Below are 22,190 nucleotides of genomic sequence, written 5' to 3'. Positions count from 1 at the left end.
GTGAATGCTTGGGGTCCGCGACCCTTGAGCAGTACACCGGCAGTGGATGATTGCGATGAGATGCGAACAGATCTTTCGAGAGGTGGTACATCCCCTTGAAGCTCGTCTGAGCGAGCTGCGGAGCAAGGGACCATTCTGCTGGTCCCGACACCCTTCCTCGTGACAGATTGTGCGCGAGGATGCTGGTGACGCCCGCGATGTGTATCGCTCTCATCGTAATCTGCCTGAACTTGCACCACCCTATCAGGTGTCGTGCATGCAGGCTCAATCGTGGTGGCCCGGAGTCCCCTTGTCTGTTGGGGTAGGCTACCACGGTTGTGTTATCCGTCAGGACAACGGTATGTGATTCCACGATCACCTCCTCGTGAGCGAGGGAGGTTGATGTGAAACTCTGTCTCTATGGCCCCCATAGGCCCGAGACGGAGTCTCGTGGATGTGGACCCCCAGCCCCGCTTTTGACGCTATGGTCGTCACCACGTGACATACCGGGGTGCAGGAAACCTGACACCCTGGGTCAAATTGGGCTGATGGGTCCACCACCAGAGTTCTCTCGCCGATCTCCGACAACGGAACCGCGAGGGATATTGGTGACGACTGGGCCTGCAAGCAGGCTAGAAGGTGTAGTTGGGTAAGCCTAACGAGAAACGGCAGTACAGTACGAGGTCTACCATACTGGCCATTAGGCCTACCACCTTCATCCATGCCACAGCGGGTTTTGCCCGAGACTCGGCCAAGAGTCAGGCACACCGCACCATGTTCGCCACCCGCCGGGTGAGAGCACGCGAACCCCTCCGTGAGGGTGATCTGGGCCCCTACAAATAGTGGTGTTTATGCGTCGGGACCACGCTGGACTTTTTTTGAGCTGATCACAAAAAAAATCCAGGGTCCCGCACCCTACGGACTATCAACCCCATGAGACCCGTAGTCTTCAGTGGAGTGCGTCCGTATATGAGCCAAACGTCCAGGTAGCAACTGATGTTGACACCCCTGTGCTTCAGGTACGCTGCCACCGCTTCTGACCAAGAGTGTTAAACACCCTGGGAGAGATGGACAGGTCGGATGGCGGTATCAAAACTGGTAATTTTGATCCTGTACCTAGAAGCGCAGATGCCTCCGATCTTGAGAGGCGATTGGCATATGCAGATAGGCGTCCGAGAGATCTAGCGATGCTGTTCCCATGCCCCTGATGGGGCAGGCTAGCACCGAGGCGAGAGTCCCCATTCTGAACCTCTTGGGCCTGAAGAACGTGTTCAACAGCCTGCGGTTCCGGATGGGGCTCCTGTCGCCAGTCTTCCTTGGAGCCAATGGCTCCAAGATCACCCAGAGAACGGGGGTAGACCGGGACAATCGCCCGCTTCGTGAGAAGCTGTGTGATCCCTGTCAGTAGTGCCCGACGCTGGGGGCCGTCTGACGGCACTACTGTGGACCTCTGAAATGTGCAGACGAATGTGGGGAGACTGGGTTGCCAGTCTGTAACCCCCACTCACCACTGACCATACCCAGGCGCTCAAAGAGATGGTTTCCCACCTCTGGGTGAAAGCCATAAGCGGTCGTCCACTGGGAGATCCCCCTGTGGAAAACCGCTGAGCCCCCCAGAGCGCTTGCTCTTCTTCGGGGCTTGCCAGCTGTTCCTGTGCTACCCTTGCGCCTCCCAGAAATGGGTGCTACAGAGGTAGTGGGCTCGGGTACTGTTGGTGGTGCACGGCCTGCTGAAGTCGGAGCTCCTACCCATGGTAAGGGCAGTTTCCGACTTCTTCAGAGTGCTCCTGCTGGTAACTTCTTTGCACGGTCCTCCACCGTAGCGCAGAAGCATCCAAGAGAAAAAGGACCCTGCCTTTCCATCGCGGAGAGCGATTGGAGTGGCAGGCCCCTCCCCCCCGGCGCTGAGTGGACACCCTATGGGCTAGGCCCATGGAGCTCTCGTTGAGGCTAGCTGTTAGCACCGCTAATAGGCTCACCTCATGGAAGAGCTCAGATGTTGTCTGAGCGTGATACGCTTGACGACATCTGGGTCCTCTCGGATCCCCTCAGGTAGGTCCGTGGTCCTCCGCGCTACATCGCAGAGGAAGCGTGCAAGCACGCGGCGCCATAGCTCTACTGAGCTCGACAGCCCCACGATATCTACCCGTGAGGTTTGCCGGAATGAGAGTGCAGGCGCCCCTGTGAGGAAGCAGCAGCTGAGCATCCTACTGAAAGGATTCCCTGGTCCTCCTCCATGGACTCCCCCATAGCGGGTGTCCGGAGGAAGATCAGTGCTGTTGCTCCCCTCGGGGCAGCGGGGAAGGAGATTGTAGTGATGTCACTACCGGACTCAGCTTCCGACTCTTTCCTCGCCCACAGTATCCGTGATCATGCTCCGATGATGACGGTAACTGAGGACGGGCATCTGAAAGCGGGTAAGAAGGCATAACCACTGTGTGGCTCGCCGACTACCTGCCAGCAGAAGAGGGAGTACTCCCGCAAGACCCTGAGGTATCCGCCATGGCACCACTGGGTCCGCATGCTCTCGCAGCCGTCGCCCTAGCGCTTAGCAGCACGGGCCTACCCTGATCAAGATCTGGGTTAGCCCCATGCCGGCTGGCCTGGTCAACAGCTGATGTTGGTACTGCGTGGCCATCGCTGGCGACACTTGCCACGGTGCTAGGCCGTGGAAGAAACACCCTGCGGCGGGTACCACGGGGCATACCCAGCCGGCAGCTGACCCTGAAAGGATCCGCCACCAGGGTAACCCCATGGTACTGCAGTACCAGCACCGCCTCCCCCCCCCCTTGTTGCCACAGAGACTGTGGCGACTAAGGCGGTGCTGCGGTACCGGTGCGGTATCAGCGTGGGTACCCTTGAGGGTTCCCAACTGTGGACCGCTGTACCCTCGCCACACCGCGTTCCCTGTTTGGGGATCAAGCTGTGTGCTGGCGTGGTACCGGCGCTGGTACTAGCATGGGTACCCGTGAGGGTTCCCGGCTGTGTACCGCTGTATGCGTGGTTCCAGCGTAGGTGCCCGTGAGGGCTCCCGGCTGTGTACCACTGTACCCATGCCTCACCGCGTTCCCCGCAAGGGGATCAAGCTGCAGTGTATGGGTACCCGCCATACCGGCTGTCCCTTGGCTAGAGGGAGCTTGCCTAGTACCACGGGTAGCTGAGCGTGCATACCCCCAATCAATCACCTCGCCACCTGAATAGGCAGCGTCAATCAATGGAGCTATGCCCTGTTATGTTGATTTGACAGTGATCGATCAAGAGAGGGTAATTGACCCATTGACGATAATGGATCACCCACGCTCCGCTGGCTCTCGAGGACATAAGTGGGTTGTTGATCAGCTAGGCTGTTCAAGCTACTTACTGTACCTTCTAGAGCTTCGCCCAAGGTCGCTGTGTGTGGCGGACCACTCACGGCAGCTATGGGCGGGTGCATAGCGGCTACCACTGAAGTCAAGCCGTAGCTCGCCTTTGTAGCTGCCGAATGCACCTGGGTCGCTGTCCCGTGAGAGACTGCGAGCCCAACCCCTGAATAATCGCCAGCCAGTCCCTGTGGACAGCCAGCAGCTATTCTAGGGCCCAGGGTATCACTCGGCGGTCCCGCCATGGAACGCTGCCGTGTGACAACCCCAGTTGGTTCTGCTAAGACTACCCCCACAGCGTTAGCCGCGGTATCGTCTCTGCGGACCCCATGCATGCTAGGGTTCAACCCAGGCAAGCCCGGGGTACCCTTGCATGTTGCCCGTCGCTGGCTACTACTGTGGCTGTTTGAGCCCGTAGATATGCCTGCAACAGACGGGTGTCCTCCTGCTAAAACCCGTGAGGATTTTTGGCTAGAGGACTGGTATCCTCCTGCTACAAAACCCGCTAGGGTTTTCGCTGGTGGTTACCGCTCTGCTGCCTGCTACTTTGCTCCGACGTATAGTCAGTGCTTTCGCTGGCTGCTGAGCCTTTGGACGCGCTTAGCAGTCCCGAAGGAACCGCCTGCTTGTCCGGGACCGGAGCCCCTTAAGCAGACCTGCCATGACCCATAGGGGCTGTCACAGCAGAATCTACCGTGATCGACTGGTATCCTCCTGCTGCAAAACCCGCTAGGGTTTTCGCTGGTGGTTACCGCTCTGCTGCCTGCTACTTTGCTCCGACGTATAGTCAGTGCTTTCGCTGGCTGCTGAGCCTTTGGACGCGCTTAGCAGTCCTCGAAGGAACCGCCTGCTTGTCCGGGGACCGGAGCCCCTTAAGCAGACCTGCCATGACCCATAGGGGCTGTCACAGCAGAATCCACCGTGATCGACCTTACCAGTGCCCTTGGTAGATTTCTTCTTCGTCTCATGGCGATGATGGAGCCTATCCCAATCGTCAAGCTGGAACTCGGAGAGTCCTAAGCAAAAGAAAGACATCTAGAAGATCGTGAGCACTCCCTGAGGGTGAAACAGAGCGGGTGTGGGTCCCGCTCCGTCACCAGGGAAGGGCAAGCCCGACAGGGCCGAGGCGAAGCGAGGAGAAAAGGGAGGGGGGCACTACCCCCCCCCCCCAACACGCGACTCAAGCCCAGTAAGCAAACCTGAGCACGGAGGCTGGTCGCTAACGTTAGTGGTAAAGTAAGGACTGGCTAACTTTATTACTAAAATGTCAGACGGGTCCCTACCAATCCCCACCGTATGAATATCTGATTAACTCGTCTTATCGGACGGTAATGAAGACATAACGATAGAGTAATCACCCTAACATAGCAACAATAACCTACCGTACATGAAATACAATGTGTATGTACAAACATCTATTGTAACTTACAGGCTGCAATGGTTGTTTTACGTGGGAAACAAAATGAATGGCGCCAACGAAAGCGGCCATTTTGAATTGCTCGTGTCCCGTATACAAACGGAGGCACGATATGTAGCTAAGTTTTGGATCGTTTTTGTCACTTTTTCGCCAGAAAATGCCGTCAAAACTATCCTCAACCCGAACAATACCGGTTTGGTTTTACCTAAGGTGTGAAACTACAACCGTATATCACGCCTTGGTCCAGAAATTGATACACAGTGCTATGAACAATCGATAGGCACGTCTGTGTCAGTCGGAGACCAAGGAGGATAAGGGACGATCATATGGTGTGACGTCACCTTTTGGGTGAGTCCACCGGGGATCGGGGTTTTTGTTATTTATTCATTTATGTGGGACAAAATGACTATTGGTTTTTCCGCATCTCGGATCGATGCAAGAAGTATCTTAATCAACATCGGAAACGGTAAGATCGACCGGTGTACTGAGTCTAATACTAGCATTTGAAAAAATGAAAATTACTGCTTTTCATTTGGCCGAGAAAATTAATTTTACATTGAAAAGGTGTAAACCGTGTAACTCAAAATTTTGATCATTTCAACACCTTTGATCGTTGTATTGCCTCATTAAATGACTGAGTGAGCTTGTAAAACAATAGCCACTGGTTGACTAGGCCCCCCGTGTAGAGTTCTGAGTGATTACAGAACAATGCACCTTCAAATGAGTATGCGTACATCTCAAATTATTTTACCAGTGTTCTTCATCATTCCAACTATTTGAATGAGATTACATCAGCTAACCTTTACAGCATAAATAATGTTCCTACGATTCTACCCTTGACTCCACCATGTAATGAGTAATCAGGCTTTCAGGTTGAATGCAAAAACAGATGTATGTGTGAAATGAACCTAATTTCAATGACACAGATCTAAAGATTATTAGAAATTGATGGTCATATCATTTTCATTTCAATGACAATGAGTAGCAACTGCCATGGTCAAGTTGTAATTGCTGAGAAACTGACCAGCAGGGCATACTTTGTAGTCTTTTTATTTTATTTTTTCGGTTTTGTAGACTTGTCCCTGGACCTAGACCTAAATGCTAGGATCATTCATGGTTGAACTAAAAAAAAAAAAAATTAAGATGTTTTGTATTTTTAATATGAAAATTGATACTTTGTATTCATGTCATACTCTATTAATGATATCAAAATGCATTCAAATTCAATGCATTTTGAAATCATTAATAGAGTATGACATGAATACAAATTATCAATTTTCATATTAAAAATACAAAACATAATTAATTTTTTTTTTTTTTTTTTTTTTAGGTCAACCATGAATGATCCTAGCATTTAGGTCTAGGTCCAGGACACTACAAACCGGAAAAAAAAAAAAAAAAAAAAAAAAAATTTAATTTCGGGTACCCGGTACCGCCCAAAAATAACGGGTACCGGGCACAAAATTACCCGAAAATCCCAACCCTACTCATCTCCATTGCACCTTTCGCGCAGTGATTTGGTGTAATGCGCCCTTAAACATGTATCAGTTCCATCAAAGAGTTTGATGATTTTACACTATGAATTTACAGAAGGCTGACATACTATTACTAGGGAAAAGTCCGGTTCAGACTCCACATCGCAGTGCGATGCAATGCTTTTAAAACTGAAATCTGAGCCAGGCTTTTACGAGCTCAGCAGTGAAAATTCTCATCGCACAAATTTGTTGCGATGGGAGTTGAACTTTGTTCAAAAATGAAACAAACAATTGATATATACTTATCATAATTATGAAAATAGATCAAGTTGAACACTCAAGTTTGAGATGTTTGAAATGAGCATGCTAAAAATAAAGCAAGCCTGTGGCAACCCCTAGAATCAACAATAAACACCTGATTCAAGACTTAATCAAGAGTACCTACTATCCAAGTCTCTCACGAGTAATCAAAATACCATCGTGAGATCACTCTATATCATAACATTATGAATTATGAACTGTTATTTTCATTACCCAGTTCTAAGATAAGAATATGTGCAGGTGGGTTCATTGAACGGCTTCAACAAACATGTCGTAATATTGAGGAGGATGATGATTAAATTTACTTAATTTTTGTGTATTTTTTAATTTGCGAGGACCTCGATGTTACAAATTTGAATTAAATATATAAGTATAAACAATTCTTGTTGTACACATACAGCTATCATCCTGAAACAAGAAATGCCTTTAAAAAAGACAATGCCATCATTGCCATGGATAAAGATCATGTTTCATAATTTTGCATTGATACGTGCCTGATATGAAAAATAATTGTAGTTTAAAAAAAACTTTCAATGGAAACTAGTATGGGCAATTTTCATTTCACAATTTTGTAAAAAGTTTAAAACAAATCAATAAGGAACTTAGGAACAGATATGCAAGTTTCATCTAAAACAAGTGGTCAGAAAGGAAGCAGCCATACTTCTACTGCAATACAAACTACACATATGGGCAATTCCAAGCAAAAGTGGACATGACTCAAAAAAATGAAATTGCCAATATATATTTCAACTTTTATATTATTCCAAACAGATGTAAGGTTCAAGTTATAAACTTTTTTCGCATTTTTCTAACATTTTTTTTTTTTTTTAAAGTTTCTTTGGAGGGTGTATTTTAAGTGAAAAACTCCTGTTCAACTTAGATATTTTCCAAGTGGGCCTATTTTATTAAACATGGGCACTTTTCTTTTAAATTTGATACATTTTATATCTCTGAAATATGGTCTTCAAGAAACATCCAACACATTTTAAATAATCCCCCACTAATTTTTTTCTTTCATTGCGTTTTCATAGCACTAAATATGGCGTAGCACGAGTTACCGAAAGATGCATTTTTTTATATATTTTCAAAATGTTGGCAATTTAATTGATGCCACTTATTATTTTCCTTCTACTAGTAGTGCCTTGAGTAAAAATAAGAAATTAATATACAAAACACTATCCGTCACATAATAATGACCCATTAAAAACTGTAGCACGAGTTACCAGTAGCACGAGTTACCGATGTAGCACGAGTTACCATAGCCCACTTCCCCTGTACCAGCAAAGGTAATGCAAAATCTACCACTTGGCAGCAATAGAGGATCTCCCAACTACATGAATATGCATTTATATCATGTGACCATGGTATTGGTAACTAATTTTTTTCTTTCATTGTGTTTTCATAGCACTAAATATGGCGTAGCAAGAGTTACCGAAAGATGCATTTTTTTATATATTTTCAAAATGTTGGCAATTTAATTGATGCCACTTATTATTTTCCTTCTACTAGTAGTGCCTTGAGTAAAAATAAGAAATTAATATACAAAACACTTTCCATCACATAATAATGACCCATTAAAAACTGTAGCACGAGTTACCACTCGCACGAGTTACCGATGTAGCACGAGTTACCATAGCCCACTTCCCCTGTACCAGCAAAGGTAATGCAAAATCTACCACTTGGCAGCAATAGAGGATCTCCCAACTACATGAATATGCATTTATATGTGACCATGATATTGGTAACAGCTTTCTAGCAGCAGTGTAGCCAGTGTGGGGGGGGGGGCAGCCTGCCCCATGACAAACTAGAATTATGCAGTTTGTAATTAAGGTGCCCTATACACACACACACACAAGTGTGTAAATAACAAAGGTTTGTAAATAAAAAATAATATGCAATATGCAAATAAGCTCATTAATATTCATAAATATGCAAATAACATGACACAAAATTATACAGCACATCAGGCCACCATATATCCAACCAAACCAAGTTTGAAGTTGATTGGTTATTGTGTTTATAATGCTGCAAAGTGGATTAATGAAAATGTAGGCAAAATTTGTAAGCTCATTAATATTCATAAATATGCAAATAACATAACACAAAACTACACAGCACATCAAGCCACCATTATTCTATCACCATACCGGTACCAAATTTGTAGTTATTGTGTTGGAGCTGTACAGTGGATTAATGAATTTGCTTCCGCCCGGACAGCCAAACAAAGAAAGAAACAAACAAACAACCAGGCAACCACACATGTGTGGGGGCCAAAAATTAAAGAGAAAAGTGACCTCCTGTCGCAGGAAAATTAAAGTAAAAATATGGAAGGCAAAGATAGAGATAAGATTCAAGGAGCCAGTTTCCACCCCGATCATGTGCCAAAATAGTGTAAATTTATTTATACCAAATTTTTGCACACACCAATAAAGTCCTTTTTTTAAGCTCAAAGACTTTACATTGTACAGTCTCTCTAAAAAAAACCATGCTATTTAACATATATCCCACTATCAATACCTGGTCAAAATGATGCAACCAAAATGTTTAGCCCTCCACCCCCTAGGATCTAGCCTAAGAACCAATCAATTAATATGGGCCTCATGGAAGAACAGAGGATACCTTAAAACATCCACTGAATGAGTAACCGAGGCAAAAGAAGAAATAAAACAAACAAAATAGATACTGGAAATCCTGAGATTAACAGCCACAGTGACATTGTTGATACTGAGATTTGTATAGTTCTGAGATTTGTATTGGAAATTGGTTTGTTGTTGATGCTCAATTTCCAGCTTAGTGAAGTGATTGAAATCGGGCAAACTGTAGAGTATTTGCACCAAGCAGGAAATGGTCTCAACCAAAAGATGACCAAACATTCTTTAAAAAAGCGCAATGTCACTTTAACTCAGAAAGCAATTTTTTAAAAACTTACAGAGCAAATAACCATGAACATTACAAGTTTTGTGAGGGAATTTAGAGTCAAATAACATGGAAGTAAAAGTTTTATCAATTGTTGACTGTTCAATTTAACTGTTTAAATTTAAGCCCTAGAATAAAATATCCAAACATGATCAAGCAAGGCGTATGTAAGGCTGGGATGTTTGTATGTAATGTGTGTGGTACATTGTATGCTGGTACATACACTGAATAGTGTTATTTGTACATAGATGGATTATTTGGGGGGTTATTTGTACATAGGTTGAGTTATTTGATCATTACACCACTTGTTGAGGAATTGTTATCAAAAAAAATTGACATTTAGATGAACAATACCATTTTATATATGGCGGACAAACTGTAGCACGAGTTACCGTGAGTACGAGTTACCATGTTTTTTGCCAGTCAATGTAAAACTATGAGGGGCACAACTTTTTAAGGTATACCAAAACAAACCTTATCATAGCAATTACTTATCATATAATCAATAAGGCTTTAGTGTTTTTTGTTTTAGCACACCATCAAAATAAAAATGAGTGATTTTTAAGCATGTCCTCTGCTCAGAAAGCACGAAGTTACCGATTTTACAGCTGTCCCATACATACAAAAGTTGATATCCTGAATTAGCAATACTATGAGGATCTAGCCTTGAATGTTGGGTATTAAAATACAAAAATACAGATTCCAATCAAATCAATTTAAAAGCTGGAGCACAAAGTATGCAAAAGGACACCCAAAAAGTGTAGCACGAGTTACCGTAGAATTGATAAATCAAAAGTATTGACGACACATTAGATTTAATTGATTATCTACTTTATTACTTCCTTTATAATCAATTACTAAGTCGATATTAAATTGCAGTGACTGACATCTGCTATCAGCTAGCAATAACATTATGCAAGAAAATTAGGCACTTGTATGCATCCAGACTTTATTTGTGTTTGGAAATGTGGAAACTGGAAGTGGTGTGTGTGGCAAATATACCTCAAAATAATAGTGGGCCCCTTCTCTGGTAGCACCTGCAGAGTTTCCCAATTTGTACAATGTATTCCTAACCCCAACAACGGACATTGGTTTTTGCTATCGGAAGTTAAAGAAGAAACAAAAAAGGAGAGAAGATGAACAAAGAAGTCACTTGGTGGTACCCCCTGCATTTGAACCTTAGACCCCTCGCATGCCAAGCACACGATCCCCAGTCGGTAGCCACAGGGGTTGGGCTGGCATTATTTTAAAATAAATTATTTTTCATATTTAAAAGTCCTCAAAGTAAAATTATAAATCTACTGATATGTACTTCATGTATAATTATAAATGTAGCTGGAAGGAAAAGCTGATTGATCATTTGAAAATGTTGACCTTTCGTATTGAAGATACACATTTTTCCCAACAAGACCTAAAGGGTTTTTTTTATCTTCATGTATTTAAATTATTATCAAAACAAAGAAATCACAGAAAGTCACAAGAAATCACATGGAAAAAACAAAAAAAGCAGCATACAAAAAAGATTACAGTGGTACAACTAAAACATTAAATACAAGTAAAAAACAAGATCCACATTGTGCATGGGAAGACCTAAAGTTGAGCCACATTGGTTGATTTAAATAGCGATAATAGGCCTAATAGGGCAAATATGGTTGGAGAGAAAACAAATTTTAAAAGTCTTAATTTATTTTTTAAATCCGATTTCAATGTTTTTAAATCGGATTTTTATAAAAAGTCAGTGTACAACATGTATAGTAACCCTGGGTGCTTATTATACAAAGGATGCTCATTAGGAAAAATAGGGGCCCTAAAATATAATGTACATAAATTGTACATACATGTAGGGCCTATTAAATGGGTAATTGGGCGTAATCCAAATTTTCCTATCCTTTGAGCTGGAAATTTCCAATTGCTAAGCCTGAACAGGCTTTGTGAATAAGTTCTGATGTCATAGATTAGTGTGTCCACATCATGTGATAAGATGTACAGCACTTGCTATAACAGTGCATTTACTATAAACAATAAACATGTTCATTGCGCTTACAAAATAAGAACTTACACAACATGGACTTACGCTACAAGAAATAAAACTACAAAAAATAAAAAAATATAGAAAAACAAAAATACAACTAGAATTTTGCGGTTCTCGACTTGCTCGGTTCTCGATGCAAATGTTTTATAAATCGCATCCCCAACACTCACAGCCCTCCTAAAATGATTTTAAAATGATGTCTTTCCAAATAAAATAAAAACAAACTGAAAATTTGATGATATCCAGCAGCAAGTCAGGCGAACACAACTGGAACAGAAATGATGGCACCAAAACTCACCATCAGCATCGGAGCGACATAATGGGCCTGCCAAAAAGACCACAAACTTGAAAGAAACTCACACTTCTAGATTTATACCTACATTTGATCAATATTCAGGGTAAACCCCTGTATTCATACCGGAGTTCAGCAGGCGTCATGGTTACCGAAGCACAACTAATGGATCTGTTGACCGAGCTGAGACACACGCTGTGGTAGGCGACTATTTCAAAAGAGACCAAACCACATGGTGTGTGTGAACAAACTCCAAATTTATCTCAGCTTATCCCTGTTCAGTTGGTTTATTACTAATTTGGAAACTTTACAAATTTGGTTTTTCGGGTACCCGTCTACCCGATCACCCGCTCGAAAAAATACTTTGGGTACCCTGAGAATGCCAGGCTTAATACCAGGAGATCCAGACACTTACATGAGTTCCATAACATATTTCTAAACTACCGAGTTTTAATACCATCGGTAGTAACGACAGTATTAAAATTCCTACATACACTTCTCATCATTTTTCTATATCCAAAACAAAAAGTACCATTTTGATCTTTTTTAAAAACTGCGGTTTTGCCCTAGACCAGTATTACCTCAGTACTACCACTCTGCCAGCAGTCACTCAAGTCTTTATTTGTCAATAGTAAATTGCCTAGTCATGCATGCACTTGTATGTTTACTTACTCTTTCAAAACAGAAAAACAATAAAACAAACAATAAAGGGAACGGAATCACAAGTTCACAAGAAAACCCACACATTGAAATATCTTGAGTTAATTGTACCATACACACAGTGCTCACATGCATTGGGTTATTGGTACGTAGCAATAAGCCCTTTCGCAATTTTGGAAATATCAGACTGCGCATCAACATCCGGGTCATTTTGCAAGATGAAAACCAAACCTCCTCCATTGACGATGCATGTTCTGTTTTTAGCCGCTGTCATGCATCTCTATCGTCTCATATATAACACATGCGATATCATTATTTTTTTGAAAAACAACTCGGCTTTGCCTCGTTGTTTTACTTAATTTTACTAATGATAGATGTACTCCAGCTGCTAAAAACAATACCTTTATTCTCTAAAATTACATAGCAATTTATGAGGACGAAAGCAAAATGTTTTGATCGTTCACAAAAAGCTAAAATAATGGTCGCCAGGACAAGTACTTTTTAGACTAAACTTGCCCGACCGGGCAACATGAAAAAAGGCAATTTGTCACAGCCTGGCCATTCCTAATATTGTTTTAAAATTCTCTCCAGAAGTTAGGATGAGCTAGACTACACTTTTTGAGGAGTTCGCCGATTTATTGCTAATACAAAATTAGTGGCGATCATTTCAGTCCTAATTCCAATCATTTTACACAAAGAATGTGTTCAAAATTTAATGCACCAATTATGATTTCTTTAATCGTCACGTGCATGCATGAGGAGAGACCAGTAGGTTTATGCCGTATTTCCTCAAATAGTCGCTCCCAGGGGCATTGCATTTTCCAAAAGGGGGCATTTATTAGGTCATTTTTAAAATGATAATTCCCATTAATTAAAAAACTCACGCTGAATTGACGAACTATGAACTTAGGAACGATGACTTCCGCTTCACTTAAGGTTAGCCGAGAGTTTTTCATGCGCTTGATTTCAGAGGGCGTAAGTTCATAACAGAAACAGCCATGCAGAAAATGAACAAGCGGACCGGGACGTAGGCCTACTTACAATAGAATATCGATCCACGGTCAAGACATGAAAAGGCTATGAAACTTGGCTTAGCTCGTGCCCGGAGCTCGGATGCCGGGGGTGGCACAAGCCATTTTCGCAATTTTCACAAGGATTTTATAAATTTTAAAATTGATTGGGGGCACTTCGTCAAGCTACGCCCTTGAAAATGTGTTGATTTTGAATTTATAGCCTTGATATCTTTGATGAAATCAATGCTGCTATTCCCCTGATTACAATGTAAGGGTAGGCAATAACAACAATATCAAAAAGCAATTATTTGTAAATCGAATTTGGGATGAAAATCAACAAGACAGACTTAGCAGGCCTACAAAGTGAAAAACAATCAATCACGATTCACTGCACTCAGCGAATCAATCAAATAAAACTAAAAAGAAAGGAGCAAGAAAGAATAAAGAAATAGTGAAAAAGAGAAAAAAAAAAAAAGAAAAAAAAGAAAAGAAAAAAAAAAAAAGAAAGAAAAGAAAGAAAAGAAAAAAAAAGAAATGATAAAAGAAAGGGAGAAAGAAAAGAGGAAAGAAAGGAAGTAAAAATGAGAAAAGAGAAAAAAGAAGAAAATTCAGCCACACGGAGACTCGAACCCACAAAAATAGTTCATATTAGATTCCCAGTCCAACGCTCTATCCACTCGCCACAGATCAACTTACACAAATTGACTGTTCTCAAAGCGGATGATATAACTATAATTGGATGCAATTACATATGATTACAATCTCGTCCGCATTATGGCTCTTAGAATAAACACGCATGTCGGCGCTGAAATTTTGAACGAACTGATGGAGGAAAACCTCGTTTTTTGCAAAACTAGCTTCAATTTGGAGTGAAAATCAAATGGAATAGCAATTGGCAGAATGTTGAGAAATAATGTAGGTATTCAGATGTCTAAATTAACGTCTCGTAATCAAGATATCGATAATTTCACAAACCAGCTTTTTCTCAAGCAAATTCTCCAAAATTTCCCCCAAAGCGGGCTTTTAAAATTTAATCGGTACTGTATTTGGTTCTTCCCCATGGCAACATTATTTCTTTGATCGATTTGTAATACAATACTGAAAAAAAAGAAGAAAACAATCGCCGGTGTGGATTTATACGGAGCGCACATTTGAAAAAAAAACCTCATGGAGCGTGTTTTTGATCTTGTGAACATGGTGGGTAAAAATGCTTTAAACGAAGGATTTTAAAATTTATTCTAATAATTTGTATATAACACACACAGAAATGTTAAGCTACATCCAATGCACCAACATTTCACTCGCTGCGATATTTGATTACTGAGAAAACTCTGTTTTAGAGAACAACTTTATACGTCTTTTATACATTTTTTATACGTCTCTTTGTGTAACCTTAACGGGTTTACGACCAGATTTTAGCAAAATTACTGACGCCATGTTGGCAGGCATGTGTGCAAACTTACTATGTACCGGTACACAAGATAGCATGGAAATATCAGCATTTTTGAAACATCTTGGTTGAAAATAGTGGTGGGGATGGGGATGTTTAATTAAAGGAGGCGAAAGGACATGTCAGTGGAAACGAAGTGAAGAAGACAAGTTTGGAGTGTTTGTCTGGATGTTTTCAATATTTCTTCTAGTAACCTAAGACACACAATTTTTTACTTTGTGGATACTGTCCAACACCAGTTCGGGGGCACTCGTAATAACCGGACGTCTCTGATTTCAAAGACGGGTCAGTGATTTCACATACGGGGGTCTGTGATATCACATACGTCAAGCTTTGTTGACAGCATGGCACTCGATGCAGCACATCGGAATGAAGCTGAGTGTATGAGAATAAGCTTTCCTATGTTTAGCAAATATGGTCATTTTCACGGTAAAGGGTATAACTTTGGATTTTTAACATTTTAATCCGTAGTATTCTAATAAAGCCACAGAATTCCATGATTTTTGGCCACATAAGTCATCTAGTTAGCAGCTACCTTGGGTAGCATAATCAGCTTTGGGAGTTACTGCGTTCAGTTTTAGCAGGCTTAAATGTACCTAATATTGCCATTTTGAAAAACTATAAAAACAGTAACATTTTGTAAAACCCTGTGTTTTCTTCAAATAGTTCATGGATAATTTATCTTATCCTGAAAGTACAGTCATATGTTCAGTAAACACTGCCACATTAGATTTAATTGTGAACAGCCCTGTATTTTTGAGAACCGGACTTGATATTTGTCGTTTCGAGGCTTCATTTTCCGTTAACAATTGTTAACAAACTTTGTGGGTGTAGCTTTGGTTCATAATTCTTGGTTATTTCTTCACTTCTTCTTGATTCATAACAGTTGTTATCTTAACTTGAAATGGGTAACAAAAATTAGTCGATTTGCAAGCTTTTAAAATTTTTATAAAATCTTGACTTCAAAGAGCCGTTTTCCGTTAACTTTTTGAAGCCTCCGAAACAAACTGTTCAGCAAGCTTGTGCAAATATAAATAAAAGAGCTCATCCAATCTATTTATCAAAATGTAGCAAAGTAGATCCTCAAGTCACATGTTTTTAAATCGTGGATATATATATCACCGTTTGAAAATGGGACCCAATACAAACTTTCCGTTAACAATTGAAGCCTCCGAAACAAATGAAGCCTCCGAAACAACAATAAGATTAATTATCATCTATGCATATCTAAATTGGTGTGTTTCATACTGATACCTGCATTGTAATTATTACTTGATATGTGCAGAATGTCATAAATTATAAAAAAAAATTGACATTATGGTTAATGTTTGAAAAATATACTGATATCCAAAAAAGCCTGTTTCGGAGGCTTCACATGCAAAAAACACCACACTTAACAAATGGGTGAAAAAATTAACATGTGATAAATCTACAATATCTGCCGCATAGAATCATTGAATCAATACACACAAGAAAATAACAGCTTAGATGATCCCAACACTGCTGTTTTCAAAAAAACTACTTCTACAATGTTTAACAATTGCTAACATGAAGCCTCCGAAACAAAAAAAATGACTTGCTGTGATAATTTAATTTTTGTCACAACTGAAATTCAATACTTAGAAGCAAAGCATGAAAATTGGTAATTGTGATATTTTTTACCTATTTTTTTATGTCAACTTGTAGTAGTTAGCCAAATATTTTACTTTTATGATCACCTGTGTTGTTAACTGAAGCCTCCGAAACACAAATCGCTTGAATTGCCAATTCTAAAAAATAACTCCAATTTCTGTGAAACTTGGCTGGGAGGTTCCTTTCATCAAGTAGTATTTGTACATGAAGTTAGACATTCAAATTATTTTAGGAACCCAATTAAAACTTAAAAAATGTGTTTCAGGTTTGGAAATTTCCATTGTAAATGACACTTGATGTTAAAAATTTTCAAAACTGCAATTACAAACATAGCAAAACATGGTATAAAATTTAACTTATATCTGTTGACTTACTTTGGAATGGGATTTCACATGTATTACAGCTTTCATGTCATAGTTTTCTGACGTTATGTAAAATACATTTTTTCTTAGATTTTAACCAAAATGTTATGGAAATGTCAATTTTTTATTAGAAATCAAAAGGTTTAAGCCTTGAAACATTATTTTACTGGAATTTAAGTTGCTTCTATGCATGATTTCAGTAAACAGAAACATATTTAAGTGGTTTGAAATTTTGACCCTAAAATCAAAAGTTACACCCTTTACTGTGAAAATGACCATATCTATCTGTGCAAATTCTGACAAATGGTCCCAGAACACACTTAGATTGCAATGGCCAAAATCCAATTTTTTAAAGTAAAAAAATCCCAATTTTACTATCCAATTCATGAATTGGATAGTAAAATTAGCAGGCACTCACCATGCTCAACTTGGGCTAGCTACAACCCTGATAAGGCCTATACACAAAATTATTCCCACTGCGCTGGCACGTTCATCAAAATTACTTATATCGTTTGCGACTGGGTTTTGAAACTAGGGAGTATGTGATTTATGAGACGTCTCTGAAATATGATACTGTTATGTGACACGACGCTTCAAGAGTATTTGATATCAGAGACGTCTTTGAATTAGCAGTGCCCCGAACTGACACTATTCGCTGATCGCACGATCATATCAAAACAAGATTCTATCCATAAAGTGTGTGTCGTGCTGTGTGCATGCATTTGCTGGGAGAACCTCGTTTGGGTAGCAAGATGGCGGTTTCCGTGCAAAGGGCGAATACCCAGTCTAGGCACGTCATACGTCCATGTACATGACGTGCCCAGCCAATCTCCAAAGTACAATAGTAACGATATAAGATGGATTGGTTGCATTATGACCTGTCAATTTATCTAATTGTAGTTGTACATAACATACAAAGTCACTAACTTCAACTTGCACTACTGACAAAATAAACCGATCCTTCAGAATAACTACATGGCAATTTCATGGAATCCTGTGACTGAGAATCGCTAATTTGACAAAGTTACGTCAGATAGGGTTCAGTAAATCACATGTGGGCGAACATGCTGCTGAATTTATACCACTCGATCACTTTTGCAGAAAAGCGATTCCAACGCATGATCAGTGGTGCCGACTACTGCACATGTATGGCATCGGGACATGACATACAAAATTCCGATGTGCGCCATTTTTGTGCCTATTTTTGCATTTTTCTCAAAAATTATAGCGCATTGGTGACAAGTAAGATCCATGTATGTTTATTATAGGGACAAGGACTACAACTACTGCACTGGATATTTTATTTCAGCACAGACAACAGTTGTCGAGTTACAGTCAAAAATGAGGAAAACCAATATTTGATCAATAAATCAATTTATAACCGTACTTGCCTTGAATTGCTGAATTTTCAGTGCCCGAAAAGCGAAGTACGGTACCGGTAGGCGTAATAACCTGAATCCTGATTGGTCTAAAAAAATACTTGGACAAATGATTGCCAGCCAGGCAGCGTGTTCAATTCTTACAATCACCATGAGGTTTAGCATTTAGCATGTTTAGAGAGGTGATTTTTCAGTGGTAATGCAGCAGCAGCGATCGAGTTTAAATTCAGTTTTGACAAAGTTTTACAAACAGATGTGAGGACAATACAACATTGAATATAAACAATTACAACTTGTTTTAAAGTTGTTTATGACTTGCATCAGGCATGTCAGATGGATTTTACGGGCAAGGTAAGATTTTATTCTCATTTTTCTTCAAAGATGATAGCAATGACCAAAAACACATTTACACAATAACAGTATCCTTAATCCGCATGTCCGAGCGAGCACGTACGCTGTACCGCATTGCAGCATGCAGCGACTTCAGATTCAGATGACCACATCATGACCTGATGCCATGTGACATGAGAAAACACAGCCATAATGCATGATTTTTAGGGCAACTTCTTCTTTCGGTGTAGTGCCAACTTTATTCTGTCGGTTCGTGTCACGTCACTTCCGGTTGATGATGCGACTCAAATTTGAGTGAAAACAAGTCCTGGTTCGATTTTTTGTTGATGATTTCTGTCTACCTAGAGTCAGGCCAAACACTTGTGCTGAAAGCCAAATTGGTCACTTACATGTATCGCCCACTGTTGAAAATGTGACATCTACACCAATTAGTCCCCGAAATGGTCTATTTTTAGCCGACCTCAATTCCGAAACATTTAGTGATAGATAAAAATGCGATCCCCAACCCTTTGGTTACCTTTGGACGAATTCGTAGAAATCTCCGCGGAGTCTCCGTGTCTGAAATTCCCCAGTACAAACATAAAATGAAGCATTTCTCAATCCCAGTGATGAATACTATATCCGCGTATCACGCATCGCTGTTCAGCCAGCAGCCATTCATACATGCATTATAGGCCTATCTCTGACCCCTGACAGCTTGATACTGACGTCATATCTGAGGTGACCAGGGGGCAGGAGCTACCATTTTGGTCAACTGAACTCGACTCGTGTGTTCTTTTTGTTGACATAAATCGAACAAAATTGTCAATAACGGGTAATAGTAGGATTTGAATTTTTTATTAATGAAGTTACTTGTACGTATGTATGTAGTTTTGAGGAATGACTAAATTGTTTTTGGAAACTTAGATGTTTGTTTCAACTGCGTATTGCTGTATGGAACCAGACATAATTTCTGTCATTATTGGTGTTGTTTATATTTAGATCGCAAGTTTCTGAGTTTTATAGTGGAAGTTACTTACTTGATTTATCGTTTTATATAATGACAAACCGACAATTAAATTCCATGGTCGAATGTTGGTTTTTTCGTAATTGATGATGTTGTCACTCCAGTCTGGAGTGACAATATGAATATCAATAGTCACAGCCGGTTTCGCATGTCGTTGATTACAAACCGTGTGAGCCACGTGAAATTTGGGCCCAAGACTAGAAGCTGGACCGACAGAATAGTTGAAGGATGGGGCTTCTTACATTTTACAATATTTTTATTAATTATAATCAGCTATGTTTTTTGCAGTTGGGTCGGCAAGCATGCAAGCTCAACTTTCATGACTTTCCCTCAATCAAGGCAGCTGTGCACAAGGTACGTGTATACCGACCGACGAAAGCCGGTTATTTACCACAACAAAAGACATCACCAAAATACATTCAAACTTTACTTACCTATGTATTCCTGATGTAGGAGATTAAAATGCGTATAATAGAGGGACCTCCAGTACGATTGGGGGTAAATACCGTTGATTTCAGCAATAATCCGTAGATATTTGAATATGTTTACCTTCGCTGAGATGCAACAATCGCATGATCGTGACCAATCCATCAACTTTTCAACATCAATAAAGTTTCTAGTTAATAAATTCTAAATTTCCCTATTCAAAAAAATATATCTACAATTTTTTTTTAATTATTAAAATTGCACAGACAGAGATAACACATATATTTTAGTTTAGAAATTGCTCAAAATTAATTTAGTCCTCAATAACTGGTTCTCAAAATGCATGAAACATTTAAAAATATATGAAATAAAAACAGTCCTCAATCAATTACAATCCGCCCAAAAAGTATTTGGGTGTATTTAGTTTCCGGTCACTGCTGTTCAAACAAACGACCTATGAAAAGAGAACGCCGTTGGATTTACGTGCTAATAGGCCCAATTGGGTGGAAAGATAATAAAAGTTCAGTGCGTGACTTTTGTTGTGGTTTGCGGTTCGTTTCGGCTGAAATGGGGGCGACATTTCATTTTTATGTAAAACTCAGGCCTGGTAAAACTTCCCATAAAACTTCATAAAAATTAGTGACTTCTAAAAGTAAATTTTTACTTTTTTGGCTTCCTATACTCACGCAATGACTCCATTATCATGCGAAATATCATTAAAAAATATGCTGATTGTTATTTGTTACCATAATAAATAATATTAATAGTGCGGAAAGTTTGACTTTTAATATAAAAGAAGACAAAGTGACATTTTTTATGCCGACGCCGGAATTAGGCCTACTGGGAAATACTTGTAAATATTTTTTTTTAATTACTAGTAATAGGCCTACCTTGTCTACTAGGCCTACTGGCAATATGGGTTTGTTCATATTTTTTAATTACCCAAAACAGTTTTTCTTAATTTCTTGTCAAATAATTCTAGAACATTTTTATAAAATTCCACTCAGAAAAACCAGGATAATATATTTTTCAAGAATCGGGATCCGGGATCCGGTTCTAAATCATTATAGAATCTTTCTTTTTCCTACCTAGCGTATTTAATGGTGAGTATTATTATGCCCAAAGTGAATTATATATTTTTCTTGAAAGTTGGTACATGAATGCTTATCATAACATGTTCTGAGTATTATGAGTGCTCAAGGGAAGGGGTATAGGAGCTTATAGGCCTACTATGAACGTTTGGACAGTATTTTATTGTGGGACATTAGAGCACATCAGACATATCGAATTGCATTCTGAATAATGTCCTTCTGATATCAAGTAATTTAGATTTTTTGAAATTCGCAATGTAATACTCATTTTATGGCAAATCATTAAAATTGATATTTTTGATATTTAACTGGTACTCGAAGTAGGCCTACACTTTATAAATCTGATTTATACTTGAAGTGAATGTAGGTGGGATAAAAAGCGGATGATCAATTGAAATTTTTGACCTTTCGGATTGAAGATATGGATTTTTTCCCCCAAAACACCACAAAATAAAAGGTCTTTTGGGGGGAAAAAATCCATATCTTTAATATGAAAGGTCAAAATTTCAATTGATCGTCGGCTTTTCCTCCCAGCTACATAAACTTTAAGAATATTATATCATTAGATTTAAAAAATTTACTTCGAGGACTGTTATAATATCAAAAATGTGAAAAATATCAAATTTTAATTATTTGTCATAAAATCAGGGTTTTTACGCTTTTTTGGACAAAAAAGGTCAAAATTTTAGGAAGAAAGTCCACTTTTCACAAAATTTGGAAAAAAGGTCCACTTTTTCAAAATCAGCACACCCCCCAATGAAATCCTGCGTACGGGCCTGTTGTATAGTATCGTGAATTTCAAACAATGACAATTATTTGATATCAGAAAGACATTCTGCGTATTCAGAATGCAATTTGATATGTCTGATGTGCTCTCATAGTCTCATGTCCCACTGTCGCTTAAAACGCTTAAAGTTAATCCATACTTTTGAGTTTTTCATTCAGACTCAGTACGTGCCAATACTTCCAAAATTCTTTTGAAAAACGGAAAAAATATACCTGCACAAGATCAAAATTTAGGAAAAATCA

At 40.1% G+C, this 22,190-nt stretch overlaps 1 long non-coding RNA gene across 1 annotated transcript in view; it reads right to left on the bottom strand.

The window, feature by feature from the left end:
* The window catches only part of LOC140169103 (uncharacterized), a 118,169-nt gene extending 97,954 nt beyond the window's left edge, over window positions 1-20,215 (bottom strand). The window contains exon 1 of the long non-coding RNA XR_011861355.1: window positions 20,079-20,215. This is a non-coding gene — a long non-coding RNA (uncharacterized lncRNA). The remainder of the gene's footprint in view (window positions 1-20,078) is intronic.
* Between the last annotated feature and the right edge of the window lie 1,975 nt (window positions 20,216-22,190).

This window comes from Amphiura filiformis, chromosome 14, assembly GCF_039555335.1.
Source record: "Amphiura filiformis chromosome 14, Afil_fr2py, whole genome shotgun sequence".
NCBI lineage: Eukaryota > Metazoa > Echinodermata > Ophiuroidea > Amphilepidida > Amphiuridae > Amphiura > Amphiura filiformis.
This window is presented reverse-complemented; position numbering and strand designations above follow the sequence as displayed.